We start from the raw sequence: 22,457 nt of genomic DNA, 5'->3' as shown, positions 1-22,457 counted from the left end.
GTAGGGCACCTTTCCCAGACTTGATATTTACATCTCATTTCCAGAAAATGAACTATCAACTCTGTAAATCTTCCCTTTCTATAACAGATGGCCCCATTCTCGCGCATGACCTGCAGGAGAGAGAGACTAACATCGATTTCTGCTGCTGAGTCGCATTCACTGGTCATGACTGCCTTGTTTCTGTTCTGGATCTTCTGACTCTGTAAATAACTGTGATCTTGAAGCTGAACTCTCCTGCTTTGCCAGCTCACTTCTCTGGGACGTTCCTGACTGTTACTCTGGTTTTCAGGGTTTCTTTTATTTTTCTCAGGAAATCTCATTGTGGAGACTGTAGTCTATAATGATAGCTTGGCCATGAACCTCAAAGGAAAACTGAAATGCTTTTCAAGCCTTGGACCCAACCGAAATACTTGGTACCATATCTTTGGTGTAATGTTGTGAGGAGACACTCTTTTCTGCCTCCTTCAGGGTTCCGAGTGTCTCTCTTATGGGGAAGTATTTGTTAGCTACGGGTGTCTTTGGTACCAACATACTACTCAAGTCAGATCTGTTCATCCTGTTGGGTATGAGATCTTTGAGCACTCAAAAAGTAGAAAAGTTGGGGCGCCAGGGTGGCTCAGTCAGTTGAAGCATCCGACTTCGACGCAGGTCATGATCTCACGGTTCATGAGTTTGAGCCCCACACTGGGCTCGCCACTGTCAGCACAGAGCCTGCTTCAGACCCTCTGTCCCTGCCCCCCGCCCCTCTCCTGCTCTCTCTCTCAAAAATAAACATTTTAAAAAAAGGAGAAGAGTTACTAGCTGTATTATCTTTTTGTGTTAATTTTGCATACTTCATTCAACACATTGCATGTGTTTGTGTGCAGATTTTTACACATGTATGTGCTTAACTATTTTTAAGTGGCTATTTATTAGGCTTTTGTTTTTACTATTGAAGATGATAAAAAAAAAAAAACCAACATTTCCCAGGACTCATAATTCACATCACCCAGACATCTCTGAGTGAGAAAAATATTCCAATGATCTAAAGATATGACTGGTACATACAGCTGTGAAGTCATATGTAAATTTCTCCCCCTCAAGGTAAATGCTGTTATCAGTCTTGTGGATTTTTCCAGAACTACTTTCTATGCGTGTGCTAGCCAAAACTGATCTTTGACCATGACATCTAAAGTTAACCCTATAATCTGATCGCTCTGCGGAGTTCATTTAAGGGATATGTTTACGGATGACCTCTGTGTGTTAGGCGTTGGTCTAGGCACAGGGTGTATTGCATGAACAAAGCAGACAAGATCCCTGTCCTCATGAAGCATAGGTCCTAGTGCATTGGACAACAAATAAAATAAATTAGTAAAATATATAATATGTTGGGTGGTGATTAGTGCTTCAGGGAAAAACAAAGCAGGGAAAGGAGCTGGGAGTTGGGTGCATGTTGCCATTGGGAGAGGGCGGCCACAGAAGGTGGCTCCAGCCACGGAGAAAATGACATGTGAGTAACGCCCTGAAGGAGTGAGAGAGTGGGCAGTGCAAGTGTTTGGAGAAACTGGAGCCCCCTGCTGGACCTCAAGCTCAGGACTTTTTTTTTTTTTTTTTCTAAATGGCAAGGGGTACGGCTGCCTGGGTGGCTCAGCTAAGCATCTCACTTCAGCTCAGGTCATGATCTCGTGCTCCGTGAGTTCGAGCCCCGCGTCAGGCTCTGTGCTGACAGCTCAGCCTGGAGCCTGGATTCTGTGTCTCCTCCTCTGTCTGCCCCACCCCCATGCTCAGTCTCTCTCTCTCTCTCTCAAAAATAAATAAACATTAAAAAATTAAAAAAAAATAAATGGCATAGCAAGAGGTATTTTTTCTCTAAGTCACCCCAAATGAAGAAAAGAGAACTAACGTATTTAAAGTAGTGATCCATTAATAGAAGTCATATATCACTTCATTTATAGATTAAAATATTGCATTCTTATTTATTCTGCAAACGAGACCCAGGTAAAAAAGCGAGAGTCCTCCCACGTACCTGGAGAAGGTGCCATGGTCCCAGAATGCCAGAGTCCAAGATCTCTCTGGTTACACGTGGCTCCTTTATCACTGCTCTGAAGTTGCCAGGAGCTTTTCTAGGCTGGTTGAAAAGATTAGTGTATCTCCCTTCTTTTCCCACAAGGGCCGTTTCCAGAATCTCCTCTTGGATAGTGGCTGTTGCTACCATGTTTCTAGAGACATGGACCTGTACTGGAATGCAGCCACCTCCTTGCTGTTTAGTGAAGTCAAGTCTGTTCTTATTTCTTGGCCATCAGGGCTCCGGGCTTAGGCTTGCCCGATATATGGTGTCTGATCGGAATGGTCTCAGCTAAAGATAAAAAAATAAAGTACAGGGGGCACCTGGGTGGCTCAACTGGTGAAGCGTCTGACTCTTGATTTCAGTTCAGGTCATGATCTCGAGGTTTGTGAGATGAAGTCCCACGTCTGGCTTTGTGCAGACAGCATGGAGCCTGCTTGGGATTCTGTCTCTCCCTGTCTCTCTCTGCTCCCCACCCACTTGCATGCTCTCGCTCTCTCTCTCTCTCTCTCTCTCTCTCTCTCAAAATAAATAAACATTAAAAAAGAAAGTATGAGGGGCGCCTGGGTGGTTAAGCGTCCGACTTCGGCTCATGTCATGATCTCACGGTTTGTGGGTTCGAGCCCCGCGTCGGGCTCTGTGCTGACAGCTCAGAGCCTGGAGCCTGCTTCGGATTCTGTGTCTCCCTCTCTCTCTGCCCCCCCGCAACCTGTCTCTCTCTCAAAAATAAATAAACTTTAAAAAATTTTTTTGAAGAAATATTAAATTTTACACACACACAAGAGTTAGAGGACAGTTAGCATTTCTTTGCTTTATACGGACATAAGAGCATATGAAAACGGGATAATAATTTACTTCAAAAACGTGCACACTCCTGGCGGGACTTCATTGACTCAAAATGGAAGCAGGTTTGTAGAGGTTACTGAAAACGGAAGCCCTCACCTCCTCCCAGACTTTTGTACCCAGCGCCGCTTCCAAGGGAGGCTTTCTCCCCGAAGTCATCAGTTCTGTGACACACTGCCCTTGATGAGTGGCAGGTGTCTTTACTGAGAACTTCAGTGGAACACATCTGGTCATTTGTGCTTTGGGAGAGTAGTGTTAAAAAGAAGACAACAGACCCAAACTAGAGTCACTTATGCTATGTCTCTTGTCACCAAACCAGGACTGACTGACAGTTTTGACCATCAGACATGGAATCTTGAACCAGTCAATCAGGAATCGCCTGATCCGCCCTAGTGAGGAAATCCGCCTGATAGACACCTGCCATCTCCTAAAGGAAAACGACCTTGCACTAACCAAACAGCTTTCCTGCCTCCTATGACTTCCTTGTTGCAGCCTCTCATTTCCTGCGGCTCCTTGGAGCTCCGTTCTACTGCTGGATTGGGTGCTGCTTGATTCTCATAGATTTTTCCTCAAATAAATTCTTTAAAAATTTTTCAGCATGCCTCAGCTTATCCTATAACAGTAGTGTCCTTGCTGATTTGACCTCATCCAAATGTGGATTCTTTGACCCTTTCAAAAGGTGGTGTGCTGGGAGAGAAAGTCTTAGTATTCACAGGGAGGGGGTGCAAGGGAAGGCTTCTACGGAAAAATATTCTTAGGGAGTGAAGGAATTCAAATAAAGTACGGCGAGATGAAGAAGAAGGTTGTGATTCATAATTGAAAGCGCTGAAAGTCTACCCAGGTGCTACCCCGGGGTCAAGCCCCTGACGTCTGCCTGAACTACTGCGGTGGTCTTTTGTGTGGCCTTCCTGTCTCAACTTTGTTCCCCTTCAGCCTATTCTCAGCCGGATCCAGCCTTTCAAATGGAAGTCAGATCATGTTACTTTTCAGCTCAGAACCTCTCAAGGGTTTTCACTCAGAGTGAAAGTCGGACGCCTTGCACCCATGTTCCGGGTCCAGATCGTCTGCTACCCCCATTCCTTCTCTGCTCTCCCTTCTCCAGCTCTTCTGTCTTCCTTCACCACCCTGACCTCCTTGCTGTTCTCAAACACAGAATCTCCTACCTCAGGGCCTTTGCACTTGCCTGGAACCCTCACCTTGCCTGCAAAGCCCTTCCCCAATGGTTCTCACAGTCACATCCTTCAAGTCTTCCCTGACGTCATGCCTTCTCAAGGAGGTTTTTCTCTGACTATCATGTTTAAGATTACAGCCCTCTCCATCTCTGCACTTCCCTGCTTTCACCACACTTCCTCTTTTCCTTCCAACATATTACATTTGTTTACCTATTTATTTTGCTTACTATCTGTCTTCACCCCTAAAATATAAGCTACATGAGAGCAGGAATTTCTGCCTTTTTAAAAAAAAATTTTTTTTAACGTTTATTTATTTTTGAGACAGACAGAGACAGAACATGAACGGGGGAGGGTCAGAGAGAGGGAGACACAGAATCTGAAACAGGCTCCAGGCTCTGAGCTGTCAGCACAGAGCCCGACGCAGGGCTTGAACTCACAGACCGTGAGATCATGACCTGAGCCAAAGTCGGCCGCTTAACCGACTGAGCCACCCAGGCGCCCCAGAATTTCTGCCTTTTTAAATTCACTGCTCCTTCTGGCACCAACAGCACCTGGCTGGCACATACGTACGAGGTGCTCAGTAACTATTTGTCAAGTAAATGAATGAACCATGGAAATTTAGCTGGGGAAAGAGAACTTACTTCCTCTGAAAGTAGTGGACGTCTGGAGATCACACCATTTAAAAATTTTTTTTTTAATGTTTATTTATTTCTGAGACAGAGACAGAGTGTGAGTGGGGGAGGGGCAGAAAGAGAATGAGACACAGAATCCGAAGCAGGCTCCAGGCTCTGAGCTGTCACCCCAGAGCCCTTCGCTGGGTTCGAACTCACAGACCACGAGATCATGACCTGAGCTGAAGTCGGACGCTCAACCGACTGAGCCACCCAGGCGCCCCTGGAGATCACACAATTTTAAAAAAAAACCTTAAAATGAAAAAAGTTTGTTGTCAGCACAGCTCATGCCTCCTGACAGGCTTGTTTTCTGGGTGTGCCAGATAGTGGATTGAGAAAGAAAGGCCTTGGATACCTCCAATGTCATGCTTTAATGCAAATGGTGCTGGGAACAGCAATGAGAAATAATGAAAGAAAAAAAAAGGGTGGGGGGAGGTAGAAATTGAAAATGGTTTGCTTCCAAAGTAATGATTTTCAAAGCAAAGGAATTGAATAGGAAAGAAATTAACAAAAACTCTGTCTCTGAAAATGCAAACTTCATTTACATTTTGATCTGTGCGATTTTTCAAGCTCAGTGATCCAAGGTCAGAGGGCACTTGTATTAGCATAGACCTTGCTTTGTTAATTCACCTCTGACTAAACCTCTCAATTCCTTTTTATGATGGTGGCGTTCCAGTGACAATAAAACCAAGCTCTCATAACACCAGAAACATTTATACAGCACTTAGACAATTCCTAAATGAATTGTCCCCAGAGACCTTAAGAGCTAGGTCAGGATTATTAACCCCATTTTGTACACAGAGAGGAAGTAATTTGCCTAATGTCACCTGGTAAGCTATTGAATTCATAACTTGATTGCTTTATTTGGAAATAATGGCTCATTTAATACAGGTCATGTTGCATTAAAGATGACCTCTTTTTAAATGGGCAGCTTCATATTTGAACTTAACTTTAGTTAGTGACCTGGAACTAATAGTATTCCAGATTTCCATAAGACCAGCGTTTCAAATTCTCAAGTTGGGAGACTGATCTAGAGAACAGAGAGATCTGAGACTCCCAAAGCCGTTTTGGGATTGACCAGAACTGGGCCACTCTGCTCAGATACTACTATGGAGAAATCAACTACGGTAGGCTTAGCATTTAAATCCCGTTTGAATTTCTTTGCTTTTTGCCGTTTTTGTGTGTGTGTGTGTGTGTGTGTGTGTGTGTGTGTGTGTGTGTGTTTACGCTCATCACATTCCTTTTGGTTCAAAAAATCAGTACAAGTAAAATTGAAAATCAGTGCTTCCATGGACAACTAAGAAATGGAGATAAAACCTTATTAGGATGTCCCGGGTGCCAGTCAGTAAATATTGTGGGAACCACGGGATGAACACCACTGACGCTACATCAGAGTTGTGTTTGGAACCCATTTTATTCTGATTCAGTTGTGGCTCATTCCTTTTTCCTTCCAGAGCAGTATGATGAGAAGACCTCAGATTTCGTTCAATGACCATGGCAGCTACTTAGGAAGTGTGGAGGAGAAATAAAGAGCCCCACTCACCAGTGGGGGCTACTTGTGAGTTCGTGTCTCTATCAAGAAGAGACTAAAAAGCCAGAGCATCTAAAGAGAATTTTGAATAAGGAATAACTTGCCAACTTTGAAAGCTCATAGTGAAAAAAATAAAAAAAGAAGAAGAAATGTCTAGTCTTTATCCAAATGTTTGAAAGTTTTTCAGACGTCTTATCATTTCATCTTTTTAGTGAGACTTGTTTAGCACCAACAGTAAAAATGCAAATGATGCTTCTAATTTTTCAAAAAGAGATTGTCCCCTTCTTTTTATGGTAAATGTATTCATTCTTTTTTTACTCTGGCTAAATCTGACTTATTGCATTTTTATCCCTTTCTCTGCAATCTGACATATTATTTGTGGCATCTGCTAGGAATATGAACTACAGTTTTGAAACAAATGCAGTTTCACTGGGCATTTAAAAAAACACCGTTTTAAAAATCAGAAAGATGCTGCATGGGAAATCTAGGAACGCGTTTGTACCCAAGTATATTGAATTTGTTTAGGCCAAAGTGTAAATTGATAGAACAATAATAGGTTTTAAACCAAGTCAGATTAAACTTTAAAATGAAGATCTTTGTAAGGCTAAATCTCAAAAAGCGATGGTGTTGGAGGCCTCTGCAAATAAACCATGGTTCCCAGGCCCTATAAAACCGAGGGGGTTTTGGTTGTTTATGATAAAACGTACCCGAAGCTGCCTTGAGAGCCTTCTTGCTAGCTACATTACATTCTTAAGGTAATTTAAGCAGAACCACGAATTGACAGATCTGAATTGTATAAATGACAATTTGGTGAAAAGGTGAATTGTGTAGATTATATGGGTCAAGTCTATACAGCTTTTCTGAACTTTGAGAGATAGTCTAGAAAGTACTTTGTTGTTCTGAGGTCAGATGAACTCACTGTACAGTTAAAAGCGTGATATTTCCTACTCCCTGTTTTTATCCGGAATTTGAAATGCAGAAATGTCTGTCACCTACTTCTTGAATGTTTAATCTGCGTAAATTAAAATAGCCTGTGGCTAATTTGATTATATGTAAAAGGTGCCCTTGTTATTACTTTACGTATCTGCCCTTAGCACGCACAGTATTGTGCAGATCTGAGTTTTGTTCCCCATTCAACAGAATATATTAGCATCAATAACCATATTTTAAGGGAAGAAATGAGATGTATTTGATTCTTTGTTCAAGTTCTTAAATATTAATCGAATTTGTACAGCATTTGGTTAAATGTCCTGTTGTCACCTTATAGGTTAATGAAAGATGCCTACGCAATCATATTTTGCAAAGTCTAATATACTTCATGTCTTTGATCGAATTGTTTAACTCTCCCCCCCCCCCCCCCCCGCAAAGTATCCACTTTAAACAGTGTTGATCAAGTGTGGGCAACTTAATTTACTAACCTTGCAAATTCTGGTGACTGTTTTAATCATATTCAACTTCATTAGTAGGTTTTATAATAGAACCTTAAGAGACTATGTTTTGATTAGCACTAAAAAATTAAAACTTGGCATGCTGTTTAGAATTCCTTATCTGATCATGATAATTCTTTGAAATGTTAAATACTGTCTTTCATCTGAGAGCTTCAAAGAGTTTCACCTATTTTCATAACTGTATAGGACTTTACTTATAGTCCTTTGCCCTCATTTTCTGTTGGTCGTTTTTAAATTGTGAGAGCAGCCAAGGAAGTATCATTTTTGATCAGATCATTCCTTTCCCACCCCCAGCCTCGTTACAGTACATCGATGGCTCCCCATTGCCCTTAAGACAGAAACGGAAAGATCCACGGGGCTCTGCGCGGCCCCTGGGCCTCCGCCTGCGTTTCTAGCCTCGATGTGGCCACTCTCCACTTCCTTCCCCTCTTCCCTGGTGCCACACTGTCCCTGCCCAACCCCGTCCGTCAGATCTCAACTCAGACATCAGTCCCTTCACAAAGACCTTGACTGAGCCGGTTCCCATCACCACACAACACACTCTAGGAGTCCACACATCTCTGCTTTGATGACTTTCCAAGGTGGATATTTTAGATTCATATATGTCTCCTGTGGCCAGCTAGAAGCTTCATGAGGCCAAAGAAGGGTCTGGTTTGCTGATGTTTTCATTGCTATTTTTTCACCGTTGTATTTCTGGTGCCCAAGCATAGAGCTTGGCAAGCGACAGACATTTAATAAATACTTGCCGAGTGTATGAGGGGATGAATAAGTAAATGCTGTCTGAGGACAGGACTCGTTTCTATTCCGTTCACTGCTAGGTCTTAGTGCCTAGAACAGTGCCTGCCTAGGCCACAATAATTCTCCTTAAACATTGGTTGAATACATTCATGGTTTCCTAACTTCTCAAGGAGATAGAAAGTACGGGAGAGTGTAGGGTTAGGTTCATTTTTTTTCCTGCAAATACCCTATCATATTCATTAACTTACTGAGTTGGAAGGAAGCCTATACCCATGATTTTTTTTTTACTGGGGCAAAGCATATATAACATAAAACTGACTATTTTAACCATTTTGAAGCGTACAATGGTATTAGGTGCCTTCGAGTCATGATGTGATCATCACTCACCCATCTCCAGGACTTTTTCATCATTCCTGACTGAAACTATTCATAAAACAATAACTCCCCACATAGCCATGTGGTTTTACAAAGTTTTATTTGTTTGCCTTAGAATCTTTTCTTCCAGTGCATTACGTAGAAGTTCGAGGTGCAAAATAGGTGAACATAACTGCTTTTGCTTCTTGAATAGGGTTGGATTCCTCCCCTTCCTCCGTTTCATTCTGTATCGTGTTGGTGGTAACATTATCTGGAGACTGTTCTGGGACAGGGATGCCCAGGGGAGGTGAGTGTCCTAACTGGGGCCACAGACGTCCATCTGCACAGCCGTGGATGAGGTCTCATCTCCCCCAGTTCAAACCCGGAGGGTATCTTTGTTTCCTCCTTCTCTGTTTCACTACCTCCTCTGCAGACACACATACGTGTGCGTGAGCGTGTGTGCGTGCGCGCGCGCACACACACACACACACACACACACACACACACACACGGGTATACATTCACAGTCACCGTCCTGAGACCGTGAGCTGCTTAAAGATTGGGATCATGGCGAACTTGTCTAGATTCCTAAAGCTCTGTAATGTTTGTTGACAGCATGTTTTCTACCCCGTGGATAAAAAAACTTACCCAGTTTGACTTTCCTCTAGGAAGGAAGTCTGACAGCCTCACAACGTGGTGCATTTCATGGTTTAACCATCAGAGACCTTCTTCACCACGTTGCTGAGAGTGTGGCCCAAGACCACTTGCATCAGAAACCCCAGGCTGCCTATTAGAAAAGTGGATTTCCAGGCCCCGCTTACACCTACTGAATCAGATGCTCTCAAAAACTATTTTCAACCTTCCCCGTGTTGTGGGTAGTGTGTTATTTTATGTGCCATCAAGTAAATGCTCTGTATTTGTTTGGTTTGTATTTAGTGAAGTTTTTTCAACTATCTGCTCCATAAAATTTTCAGGACCTTCATTTATTCAATGACAGTTTAATTAGCCTCCTTTAAGCTTTTTCTTTCTGGAGCAAAATAAGCACTGTTACTTTAATTGTCTCTAGTAGAACTTATTTTAAAACTAAATCTTTTCCCCTTAGATTATACGCACAGGAAAAGGACCAATGAGGGATAGATTTAATCTAAGGTTTCTGGGGTGCCTGGGTGGCTCAGTTGGTTAAACATTCGACTCTCTTTTCTTTTTTTTTTTTTAATATTTATTTATTTTTGAGAGAGAGAGAGAGAGAGAGGGAGAGAGAGAGTGTGTGAGCAGAGGAGGGGCAGAGAGAGAGGGAGACACAAAATCCGAAGCAGAGCACAACACAGGGCTCAAACCCATGAACTGTGAGATCATGACCTGAGCTGAAGTCGGATGCTTAACCGACTGAGCCACCCAGGCGCCCCTTTATGCCACTCTTGATTTCAGGTCAGGTCATGATCTCACGGCTCATGGGTTCAAGCCCCGCGTCAGACTCTGTACCGAGAGTGCAGAGCCTGATTGGAATCCTCTCTCTCTACCTCTCTCTCTGGCTCTCCTCTGCTCATACTCTCTCTCTCTGTCTCAAAAAATAAACAAATAAACTTAAACAAAACTTTAAGGTTTCTGTTGTATTCACAACACACTGACTTGATTAGATAGGGCAAAGCTAACTGTTGTAACAAACCCCCACATTGTAGAAACTTCACTGGGTTAGAATTCCCTTCCCTTTCTGGGACCAGTCCAGTGCTGGTAATGTAAGACCATTTGTGTGGATAGAAGGGTCTCTACTTGTCCCTCTTCAGGGACCTGTGTTGACACAGGCCATGCCATGTGACATCCAAAGTCACACTGGGCATTGACATCCAGCCAGCAGTAGAGAGATGACTTATGGGAAAGACACTTGCTTCTTGAACATGTGGGCGAGGAATTGATACATATTAGCTCCCTTACATCTCACTGTCTCTCCTAGAGACAAGGGGAGCTGGAAAGGTAGAGCCTGGACCGGGGCCTCTTCCCTATGGCTACTCTGCATGGCAAAGGGGGGCATGGCTCTTTGGTAGAAGGCTAGCCGCTGCACACTGGAATTCGAGGTTTCTATTTATAGTAGTTGCTCCTGTTAAACCATGAAATGTGCCATGCATGTAGGATAAAATACTGCAACAGTGTACGTGACAGCATGATTGCCAGTGCCCTGACCGACAGCAAGATGGCATATATCCAGCATGCCAGACATGAATGTAATTTGCTCACTCGCAGATGTTCGCACCGGTCTACAAGGTAGCAAATGGTGATGTTACTTGAAACAATGTTAAGCTTCTGGGGGTGGGGGGGGAGGCAGTCAGTCTTCCATCTGTATAATGTGATTGATCAAGGGATGAGTGGTTTCACTTCTCTGAAAGGTAGAGCATGACACACCGGTTTACCTCCAAGTTCCTGATCACAGTGGATCCCTGCCCTTGACGTTTATGAGATCACGGAGGTGGCCCCAAGTTCCAACAGGTTTACTAGTCTTGCAAGAGTAAACTGCACTTGATGCTAAACTTGGGTCTGGAAGGTAGGACCCTGTATCCTTGGAACCCCAGCCACCGAGGCTGCTCTCTGGTGCCATCTGGTTGAACCCGCTTCATTCCAGATCATACTCTCTGCTTTTTGGAATGTATTTTGTTTCAGAGGCTGCTGAAGTGCGGAGAACTGGGTTTCAAGATGATTTGGGCTTTTCGCCCCTGCCAAACTGAATTAGGCTGCTGGATGGCAGACATACCCAGGGAAACCAAAGATAAATGCCAGTTTTAATAGGGTTGTTTGTTTATCCTTTTCTCTCCAGTTAATAAGTATGAATGGACCCCAAATTCAGTCCAAGGATCATGTCAAAGGCAGGAAGTTGAGAGAAAAAGAAGAGTTGGTGGGGGGAGTTAGTCCATGATTTTGATACTACTGAAGTTTTGTGAAGACCAAATATTAAAAATAAGTTTGTGAATCATCATCATTTCATAATGGTAAAAGCGCAAAACACTTTTGCATGCTCCATAAACATGTAACAGTGCAGGTGGATAAATACGTTGTTACATGTAAGGTTTTCAAATTGAATGTTCTAAAAAGTATTGCTCTGCCATATTGATTTCTTAAGAGTGTAAACAGGAAATAAAATCATCACAGTGGAAAACAGAATTGGCTTGAGGGTCAGATGCCTGGCATTTTAATGCAGTCTGCCTTTTGCTGTATCATCCATTAAAGCCAGTTGTTAGAAATCTACCTTGCAGAAACCAAAGAGTAATATTAGCATTTTTAATGTCCTCACAGTTATGCCAGAGTCTAATAAACCAAATGAGATTTTGACTGTTTTCGCTTGCTGTTACTTTTTACCCCGTAGCATTTGCAATAACAGGTTTTCAGCTGCGTGTGCAATGTTACAGGTTCTCATTTTAAACCAAGCCAAACAAAAACAAAAACAAAATTCCTGCAAAACATCCATGCCGATCAATAGTTCTATTTCCTTTGGAGCCATCAGGAAATGCATTATTTTTCCATGAGTGGCCAAGGCAAATGTGCACTTTCTTGAATTATTGAATGTTTTAATGTTATACTTATGCACCATTGAATTCCTTTTATTGTAATTGATTTACTGTGTGTACCGTGTCCTTTGGGTTTCTGTATTTTTTACCTAGATATTATTTATCTTTTCTGAAGGCTACTTTTAAATTACATCAGATCTCATCTTGACCATCTTGACCTTTGACTTAGGACTGGTTTTATTTAATAGGATAAGTTGATTGTATTTTGGTTAAAGGAAATTGAGTTGTTACTTTGTTATTGGAAAAATAATCCTTTAGCAATGATGTATTACCCCATTCTGTCAACCTAGATGTGTTTCAGAGTGATGAAAGCCCATTGATGCAGTTGTCAAAGCAAGAGTAATGAATGTACCAAAAATTCATTCCCTAGAAATGTTTGGCATAATTGCTGACATGGTAATACAATTAATACGTAGTCTTTTGGTGGTCTTTGCAGAGGCTCGGGGGTTTCAGTCGTCACAAGGAGGTTAAAAATGAGGCCACGTGCTATCAATGCACATATATATCAATACACATAAGCAAAGACGAAATAGTTTTCCCCACACAACGTCTGTGGGAAACCACACCCACAGACGTGTGTGTTCTTTTCAGGACACTTTGCCCTGAATTGAATTATACTAAAAGCAATTCATATTTATCAAAAGCACCCCATTCCTTGGACTTCTCTTTAAAATCTGTGTTCAAAAATGTCTTCTTCTACACCATACCCAGTGGTATTTTCAGACCTGCCCCTTTTGTGAAACATTGCTAATAAAGGGCATTCTTGGCAGGGGGGCATTGGAATGATAGTGCAGTAGATGTCGCTGCCCGTCGGAGACTGCTGGCCACGGGAGACACTGGCACCGTCTGTGGTGTGGGGGTTTCCGGCTGACTCCATGTAAATGGAGTCCCCCCATTTACATGCCCCCCATTTACATGCCATTTACATGAGACCTTCCTGCAGGTCTCAACCCTGTGACCCTCCCTCCTGCCTCCCCAACCCTATGATTCTTGGCTCCCTCAGTGTTTCCCATCAACCTGACCGCCCTTTCCAACAGCTTCTTCTGCTGCTTTCCTCCCCATAAATCTCAGGAGCACCCCGTCTCCAGGTTCATCCTGTCCTCTCTCAAAAGCTTTGCGGGGAGGTAAAAGAAGTACAAGTTTTGGATTGACTCAGAAGTGGATGTATTACTTGGGAGTCATGGGAGTAGGGTCATTTACTCACCCTCTCTGTGCTTCAGTTCGTGCCTCTGTGTCAAGGTGATGATGACACTTACAGAATTGGTGCGTCACCTATATACACAGGGCCTGGGACACAGGGCCTGGGACACAGTAGTAGCCCATAAAATGTGAGGTCTCTTTCTCTTCCAGGTAAAATTTGGGCAAGATTAATTCTATTGACATGTGTCTTTCATAGGTCCACTTCCCAGTAGTTAGCTGTAGCCTGAAGTCATCTGTGATAGAGATTTTCAGCAGTAGCTCCACAGCAACGTGTGTAGATGCTTCAAACGCAAGGAGTGGAACCAAGTAGTTGGGGTGACGATTCCCCTAAGAGACTTGGTTCGGAGAACTAAAGCACCCTTTGAGGTTTTGTTGACTTTGCCATATGCAAAAATTCGTTTTAGAAGAGACTTGAAGAAGGAAGGAACGAGCTACCCTTCTGAGTTGCAAATTCGCCTTACCCTGATTGTTTGGGGGTGAAAGATGGTGATACGTTTTGGCCAGCAACCCAGGAATGTGTACATTTGTGGTTCCCAAAGGAGATACTTGCAGGGGAGACATTGACAAAACAAGACAAATAATGACGTATATTGGCTGAGGCTTTGGTCTTGAGTCCCAGGGCAGAACTCCATTACACTGGTCTAGAAGAGGTGACAGACTCCTTTCCCCTGAGTGAAGTTGGCTTGAAATGACCTGGAAGCAAAGTACTCTCTTAGGTCTGATTCCCTAAGGCCCAAACCGAGGTCAGACATTAACCCAAGGTCCACATCCCTCAGTGGGAGGGGTTTCCCTCATGTCCACTATGGTGCTGGGCAGAGCCAGAAGTGGAGCCAGACTGCCCTGGGGGAGAGAAATGGTGGAAAGATGGAGAGACAGCGAGGTGAAGGGGGAGGAAGGAGACAGATCTACATGCTAACCTGATAAAGTTTCACCTGTAAAGGTGCACTTACTTATGTGTTATACTTTTATCCTCGTTTATATTATTTTATATTCTTACATCCTCACATATCCTCGTATATATATTCTTTTATCCTCTTTTATCCAGTGCATTGACAGAATATATTACATGTTCCATATGTTTGTTGGATTGACTTGTTACTGTAGACATAACTTCAGATTCTTGCAAACTCCTTCTTACACACCTCAAAAGAGGTTTTTAAATGCGGGAGCTAGGGGCACCTGAGTGGCTAAGTCAGTAGAGCATCCCACTCTTGATCTCAGCTCGGGGCTTGATCTTAGGGTCGTGAGTTCAAGCCCCATGTTGGGCTCTGTGCTGGGCGTACAGCCTACTTAAAAAAGAAAAAGGTGGGAACTAAATAGAAGTGAAGAAATCCTTGATTACTCTAAAATTGTTTTGTTTTGTTTTGTTTTTTTCTTTCCTAAAATTGGTTTTAATTCCAGGGAGGAATCATTTACCTCAGCAACATTTAAGAAATATTTTTTTTAAATGCTTATTTATTTTTGAGAGAAAGAGAGAGAGAGAGAGAGAGAGAGAGAGAGAGGCAGAGTGCAAGTGGGGGAGGGGCAGAGAGAGAAGGAGACACAGAATCCGAAGCAGGCTCCAAGCTCTGAACTATCAGCACAGAGCCCGATGCAGGGCTTGAACCCACAAACTGTGAGATCATGACCTGAGCCGAAGTCAGACGCTTAACCAACAGAGCCACCCAGGTGCCCCTCAACAACATTTTTTTTTTGTCCTAATAAAATGTCATTGCATCAGATCCAATGAAAATCTATGAAGAGTGGTTTTACATGCCATTGAGGTAAAGGTCTTTGCAATTTTACACAGAAAATGTTGTATAGCTCACACATAAACAGGAACGTCTGAGATGATTGCACATGTTTTTATCTTATTAATGGAATCTCTTTGCACTTCACAAGTTGCCTTCATATTTCAATGCAGTCGGGAGTTCCTGAATTGACACTTGTTTCTCCTCTCTGAAAGGTTTGTTCAGAGGTCTGATAGTATGACTTCTGTTTCCAAAAATCCAAAGTCCAAAAAGCCACACATCCTCCCTTAGAAAGCCCTGGGTGTCACTGAATTGGTTGTCTAAGAAAATGAGCCCTAATGGACTCAGCTGCGATTGTCTTCCCTGTCCGTGCTGTCCTTTTCTGGCTAGTTCTCAGCTGGAGTATCTGCAAAGGGAGCATTCAGGCTGAGGAGCATGGGGAGTTTGGAGCTGGTCGAGCTCTGGAGCCGTCCATAGCTGAGTCTTTGTCACAGCCCCGATAGGGATCCTCCCCCTTGGCTGCCCCCACCATCCCTTTATGACCTTCATTGAGAACTTGGGGGGCCTTCCAAACAAAGTCAAAAGAATTCCTACACTCCTACGTGAAAAAAAATTTTTTTGAAGTTTATTTGTTTATTTTGAGAGAGAGAGAGAGAGAGAGAAAGCCAAAGTGGGGGAGTCACAGAAAGAGAAGGAGAGAGAGAGAGAGAGAGAGAGAGAGAGAGAGAGAGAGAGAGAGAGAATCCCAAGCAGGCTCCACACTGTCAGTGCAGAGCCCAATGCTGGGTTTGAACTCCTGAAACATGAGATCATGACCTGAGCCGAGATCAAGGGTTGGCCACTTAATCGACTGAGCCACCCAGGCACCACCCCCTAAATGAAAAATTTTAAGAATAGGAACAATAATAAGGGAGCCCACAGCAAGGAAGTATTTTAGCCTCACTGTATAAGTGCATACAAAACAAAACAAAACAAAACGAAACAAAATTTTCCATTTTCTGAACTGGAAAGAGGGAACAAGCATGTCACTTTCGGCTGGGTTGCATTAAGGGGATGGCCACCAGAATTATTTTTAGTCACCTCTCTGCTGTCACTTTTGATTGAAACCAGCAGAGATGTGTTTTGGCAAATCTATTCATAATTTGTCTTTCCTTGCAGGGCTCCCCCGGTAATTGTGTTTCCCATCAGGGAGTCAGTTGGAGTTAATGTATTGACAATCTGCTGTGATTGACGATGACTGTCTTGTTAACATTTCCCCCACTCTTCGACCCACAGGGCTACCCTAAGAAGACATTTGGTTTAAAGAATTAAAAGAACAACTTCTTCAGACAGGAAGACCTTCTTCAAAGGTAGGGGTTTGTCTTCTGAAAAGGTTTAAGTTAGTATAAAGGGAGTTATACCGTAAAATGATCTGATTATGTAATATTATTGCCATAATTAATACTCTTCAATCCGAAGTGTATGATGAAAGGTGGTAGGTAGGAATATAGATGCGAAAACATGAGTCATACTGCTTATCCAAGAGGATGGATCAAATATACGGGGGAGAAAACCAGCCCTTCGTGTCCTTCCATAGTAATGAGACTTTTGTTTTACTAAATCATGCATCATAAAGTTTAGCAAATAGACACCAGAGTGAACACATTGCTAGTAAGCAATATGTTTCTGAAGGAATTAAAGATTTAAAAGGCTAAGGAATCATTTACAAGAAAAGAGTTTTCCTTTTGATTCAATCATGTATCAGAAAACTCTCCTGAGAATATACTTATCCACACATGAATTTTTTGTTGTCTCACAATGAAGTCCATATAATACAAAAGTCTGTTTGGAAACTTTGAATATTACTTTGATATGTGCTTTCTGCTTTGTAAATCAATTTGCCACCCCCGCTGCCCACCACTTTCCCATTTCGGTCAGAATTATCAGCTCTAGAACTGTCTCTTCCCAGCCTGTGATGCCTTCTGAAAAGCCATCTATTACAGTATTGAATTTGATGAAGGGTATCTTACTTGGAGATCTGGAACATAGTTCTGAGAACTCCGTCTCATAAGGAATTTATGAGAGCGTGACTGTTCAGACACTTAGTCCTCTGCCTCATAGGTTTCATTTAATAAATAAAGAGACTCTCACGGACTTTAATTATGAAAAGAAGATTGTCTGCAAGATTTTGAGGTAGGAAAATCTTGCAAGCATGTTGTCTCTTGTCCTTGAGAAATGCCTAAATTGATCCATTCAGATGCCGTTTTCTGTCGAAGAGGAAATGACTCATGCCTCAGTTGAATTTGCTTCCATTGTGTTGTATTAAAACTGACTTCGTATAACTAATTACTATGGTGTTTCAAAACACCGCCAGAAATCCCCAAATCAGAAGCCTGGAAACTAAGAACGTTGCTTTGTAAATCAAGTAGTGTATATTTTGTTCGGCTTGAAGCGTTCTTGAAAAGTGAAAATTAGTAAAGACTAGCAAAAGTGCTGAGTTGGACACCTATGACCAATACCAAAAGAACCTAATTTTGTATCAATGGCTCTTTGAATAGAAACCTCCCTTCGTTAATGTAAAATGACTTACTTTATAAAGTTTTGATACACCTATACACACGTCCTCCAACAAGTGTCTGTAAAATAACACCTACAAGGTAAAACAATGGAAAAGTAAGACCCTTCCATGCTGACAGGGACATGGAAGTCTGGATATGCCAAATCACAGTTGTTAGGAATTAGAAATCATTAGTAACATCGTTAAGGAACGTAGCCTACAAGAAATCGCTAGTGTCACTGGTAAATTACGGCAAGTTCTGTAGGTTATAAACTGTGCGTACCTAGGGGAGATAGAAAGACAGCAAGACCGGGAGCTTATTTGTAAATGCTGGTTTCTAGTAAAAGGGAAAATACGTGAAGACCAGGCAAGTGAAGGGACCACTGAAAAGGAGTGTGTGGTGCCCTTGAGGGGGGCCGTGGTAGAGTTCCCTAAAGGGGGTTCTCCAACTTTCAAGGGCACTCTCATGTGGTTTCTAGGGAAGTTTTCCTGGCTGGATGCACTGTGTTCTCTTCATTCATTGTGTGAGGGCTATTTCACTTAAAGTCTTCGAGAGGAACAAGCGACAAGGTCGAATTCTACCTTTTGGGGTACATTCTCATTGATCTTTTTGGCCAGTCTTCTGTTAAATGACTGAAGTGAACTTTTCGTGGTCAGGAGCCACAGAAAGATCTCATTTTATCTTTGTGAAGAATTTAATCCGGTCGAAACTAAATACGGAGTGTCTTCCCCATTTCTTCCCCTCGTCTCCCTGAAACAAAGGCGCCCTGAAACTTCCCCAAATTCTGAAGCACTCTTGTATTCAGAATGTCCCCCGGCTATTCAAGAATTCAGCCTCTGACATTGGAATAAGAAAGTTTTTTGTAGCTACTTGAGTGTTCAGTATTCTTTCCCACGTTCGCTGCTGTGCCGTGGTATCCGTGAGATGTGAATGACCACCACTGTGGTTTGTGAACCCACACTTCCACACCCACATCCTTCTTTCCGGAAAGTGCTACCCTTACTGATTGGTATCCAGTCATGTAGAAAAACCGTGTTCACCTCCATCATTAACACTGATGTGTAAATTCTCGCCAAGGAAAAGAATACTCTCCATTTCCTCTGCCTGGTTTGAAAACCTTGGGCTAAGATGCAGGACAACTTGGGGCACCTGGGTGGCTCAGTCGTTCCGTGTCCAGCTTCAGCTCAGGTCATGATCTCAACGGTTCATGAGTTCGAGACCCGCGTCAGGCTGTGTGTGGACAGCTCAGAGCCTGGAACCTGCTTGGGATTCTGTGTCTCCATCTTTTTGCCCCTCCCCTGCTCACGCTCTGCCTCTCTCTCTCTCTCTCTCTCTCTCTCTCTCTCTCTCTCTCTCAGAAATAAATAAATAAATAAATAAATAAATAAAAATTTTAATGCAGGACAGCCAATGATGGAGTTCTAACAAGCGAACCAGAGCAAAGAGGGGGAAATGCCCCCAAAATCACTGTGTAGAACTGCTTTTCCGTGCTGGCATTTGTGTTAGTGTGGTCCTGGTTGTAACTATCATAAGTCTGAAGAAGAATCGTGCCCTGTTCCACTTTAAGGCACGTTCCCATTTGGCGAGCTGTATAAAAAGGAAAATCTGACAGGCTATGGTAGTTATTAACGATTGGATTAGGTTGATGTTTCAAAAGCTGTTCTTCCCCTTGGCCTCACCGTACTAACTTCTACAAAATTATGTATATACATTAGGAGAAGGGTATTGATATTCTGAGTAGATAATAGTAGAACGGATCACAGTAAAAAGACTTTATCTTATAATTAAGTTGATTTGTGAATGTGCATCAATATTTTGTCACAAAGCACAAGGGGATCACTGTTTTTAATACTGTTTAACAATAAAGAGATCTATCAAAGGGTGCCTGGGCGGCTCAGTCGGTTAAGCGTCTGACACTTGATTTTGGCTCAGGTCATGATCTCACGGCTCCTGAGTCTGAGCCCTGCATCAGGTTCTGTGGTGATGGCACGGAGCCTGCTTGGGATTCTCTCTCTCTCTCCCTCTCTCTCTACCTGTCCCTGCTTGTGCACTCTAAATAAATGAATAAATAAATAAATAAATAAATAACTGAAAAACAACAACAACAACAAAGAGATCTATCAAGGTTTGTCCTCCAGCATCACTGGAAAGTGCAGAAGTTTTGTCTCTTGTTAGTGGACACCAGGCAACTGTGAATGAAGCACATGAATGAAAAGCTCCCGGGGAAGCCTGGGGCTGACGAAAACCAAGCCAGGGATCTCAGTCTAAGCAAAGGATAGTCACCTCTTCATGGTTTGACACCGGCTAGAGCTGACCAGGAATTTGGTCAGCTAGAAAACCAGAAGGATCTTCTCTTGCCCTTGCTGCCTTCCTCCCTCTTCACCCTGACATACGCTGAGGGCCAGGGCCAGGTGTCAGCGCGGTGCCCTCAGTTCTTGAGACCTTAGCACAAGGGGACGGACCCTGCCTTGTGATCGCGGCCACCTTGGGCATGGAATGTTGGCTCCGCACCGAAGTGCCACCTTCCTGGAAGCTGATAGAACATTCCGTTTCTCCATCCCGGCATTCTCCGCACTTGCCATTGCCATGCGGAGCCTGAGTAACTCCCTGTGACCTGTGGTCAGGGGAAAGCATATTACATCTCACCCGCAGAGTTTCTGTGGGGAGGCTGAATTCTAATACACGTCCCCATGTTTATCTCCCAGTTGTTATGGCATCTGTGATGGAGATGCCTTTATTGATTACGTTCGTTTTACCCCTTGCATCCTGATCTTCGTAATTCACAGGGGATGCAACCAGTTGTCTCTGGAAACCCACCCTAGACCCCCTCCCACTACCCCGGCTGCTCAGTCTGATGGCTGCCTCCGAAGGCTCAGAAAGGTACCCGAGGAAGGACGCCTGGATTCTCTCGTGGGAGGTGGAGGGCGGGGGCGATCAGACAAGGGTGGGAGAGAGGTGAGAAAGGTCACATCGTGTTTGTGTGGCTGTGACAATCATGCCCGTTGTCAGTAGTGGGGACCCTGCAAATGTCCTGTGTTCTTCCCCTCTGCTTCCCTCTGTGGTCTGGTGGACAGAAAGATCTGCTTGGGATCTGGAAGGAGAAAATTGCCTGAGTCACTCCCATACAGGAAATGTGTAGCGGCTTAGTGCTTATACACCAGAGGGTTGGTGCGGTGACCTTTGCAAATAGCTCTTTGCAGATACTTACTGGGTCAGATTTGTTCTCCCTGGTGCGCTTGTGGCTTAGTTTTAAATGTTTAAAACACTTCGTTTTAAATGTGTAGAGCTAGAGCAGGTGGTGAGGTGAGGCCAGATCAACGGGACTTTAACTTGTGCGTTCACTGAAACGACCAGAACCTAGAACCGTCCCACTAGGGCGGGGGTCATTGCCCTGTGACCCTTGTTCCCAGCAAACACAAGCTCTGCCGCAATAGCTCTGCCCCTGAGAGGAAGCCTGTTCAAAATGATAATTAGAAATGGTATTCCTCGGGGTGCCTGGGTGGCTCAGTTGGCTGAGTGTCTGACTTCGGCTCAGGTCATGATCTCGCAGTTTGTGGGTTTGAGCCCCGCGTCGGGCTCTGTGCTGACAATTCAGAGCCTGGAGTCTGCTTTGCATTCTGTGCTTGTCTCCCTCTCTCTCCCTGCCCCTTCCCTGCTCATACTCTGCCTCTCTCTCTCTCTCTCTCTCTTTCTCTCTCTCAAAAATAAACATTGCAAAAAGATTTTTTTTAATTAAAAAAAAGGGCATCCCTCGTCGTTCAGAATTATGATCTTTATGTCCAGCAACCTCATGACCAAAATTAATGTTTACTGAACATTCTGGACTACCACCAACCGAGTGGGACAACACCAGAAAGCCTTGGAGTGTTCGGGCCCACAGGCTGCGCACACAAAGGTAGAAATGTGTGTCTAAACTGCGGGTGCTTTTATCAGACCCTTCCTTCCAGCATCTGGACATTTCATCCCTGGCTGCTTTTGGAGGGAGTCGAATCCTGACAGGACGGTTATCTAGGGAACTACCCAGGAGGAAAATGAAGCCCAGTGTGGAGCAGGAAGCCAGGCCCAGGCCCCTGCTGGTGATGCAGTATGTTGCTGTCACATCTGACTGCATACACAAATAGATGCTTAGGCTATTTTTTTTTTAATTTTTAATTTTTTTTTTTTTTTTTTTGCTTTGCTTGGCTTTGTTTTGTTTTATTTTGCCTTTTCACGACAGCCTCTGTTTTGCGAGGCAGAGAAAAAAAAAATCTCTTGCGAGGCTTCGAGTTTTCATATCTGCAGAAGGCGTTTCTTACGGCTTTTGTCTAACTTAGCTGGTCTGTAAAGCGTCTTTGTTTCTGGTTGACTGTTGCAGACGGCAAGTCCATAAACTAGCACGAACACAGGAGAGAATGATTGCTATTGAAAGAGTCGAGTAGGATATGGTGGTGAAAAGGGTTTTGTCTCTGGCGGCACGGAGCAAATCCACATTCATATTGCTGCCTTCGCGTTCGTTAGCATGCACGCTTAAACAATAGGGCAGGCCAGCCGACGTCCTGGCGTTGATTAATGCATTCCTTGAACGTGCTGATTAATGTGTTCCTGCCGCACGTCCTAAGCCGAGACTGCACCTGAGGTGTGCGGGATGGGCCTCCT

At 43.5% G+C, this 22,457-nt stretch overlaps 1 protein-coding gene across 17 annotated transcripts in view; it reads left to right on the top strand.

Moving 5' to 3' along the window:
• The window catches only part of NRCAM (neuronal cell adhesion molecule), a 283,687-nt gene that overhangs the window by 122,972 nt on the left and 138,258 nt on the right, over window positions 1-22,457 (top strand). For 16 of the 17 annotated variants that reach the window (XM_053218642.1, XM_027071661.2, XM_053218638.1 and 13 more), the window contains one exon: window positions 16,561-16,634. The gene's annotated coding sequence lies outside the window, so the exon portion shown is untranslated. Of the gene's footprint in view, window positions 1-9,015; window positions 9,109-16,560; window positions 16,635-22,457 lie in introns of all 17 variants that reach the window. The other variant, XM_053218630.1, reaches the window with a different exon arrangement.

Source organism: Acinonyx jubatus, chromosome A2, assembly GCF_027475565.1.
Source record: "Acinonyx jubatus isolate Ajub_Pintada_27869175 chromosome A2, VMU_Ajub_asm_v1.0, whole genome shotgun sequence".
Lineage (NCBI taxonomy): Eukaryota > Metazoa > Chordata > Mammalia > Carnivora > Felidae > Acinonyx > Acinonyx jubatus.
Note: the sequence above shows the minus strand (reverse complement) of the source record. Positions and strands in the feature narration are given on the sequence as shown.